The following is a 218-nucleotide window of genomic DNA, read 5'->3' on the forward strand; positions in this document are numbered from 1 at the left end:
TTAGGAGTCTTTGGTCAATCAAAGGTTCAATAAAAACACTTTTCAAAAAAAAAATTTAAGTTTGATTAAAGTGCAGTTTTAAATAATTTAGAATCTGACTCTTTATCTTTAGTAATGTTTGGATATGGAGTTGGAGGGGATCGATCCAATATTCTGAAAAGCATTTTTCAAATTAATTAGATTGGATAAACTTAACATTGTTGTTGATCACGTTAATT

Source organism: Theobroma umbraticum, unplaced genomic scaffold, assembly GCF_002168275.2.
Source record: "Theobroma umbraticum cultivar Fairchild unplaced genomic scaffold, ASM216827v3 scaffold_4.1, whole genome shotgun sequence".
NCBI classification, from domain to species: domain Eukaryota; kingdom Viridiplantae; phylum Streptophyta; class Magnoliopsida; order Malvales; family Malvaceae; genus Theobroma; species Theobroma umbraticum.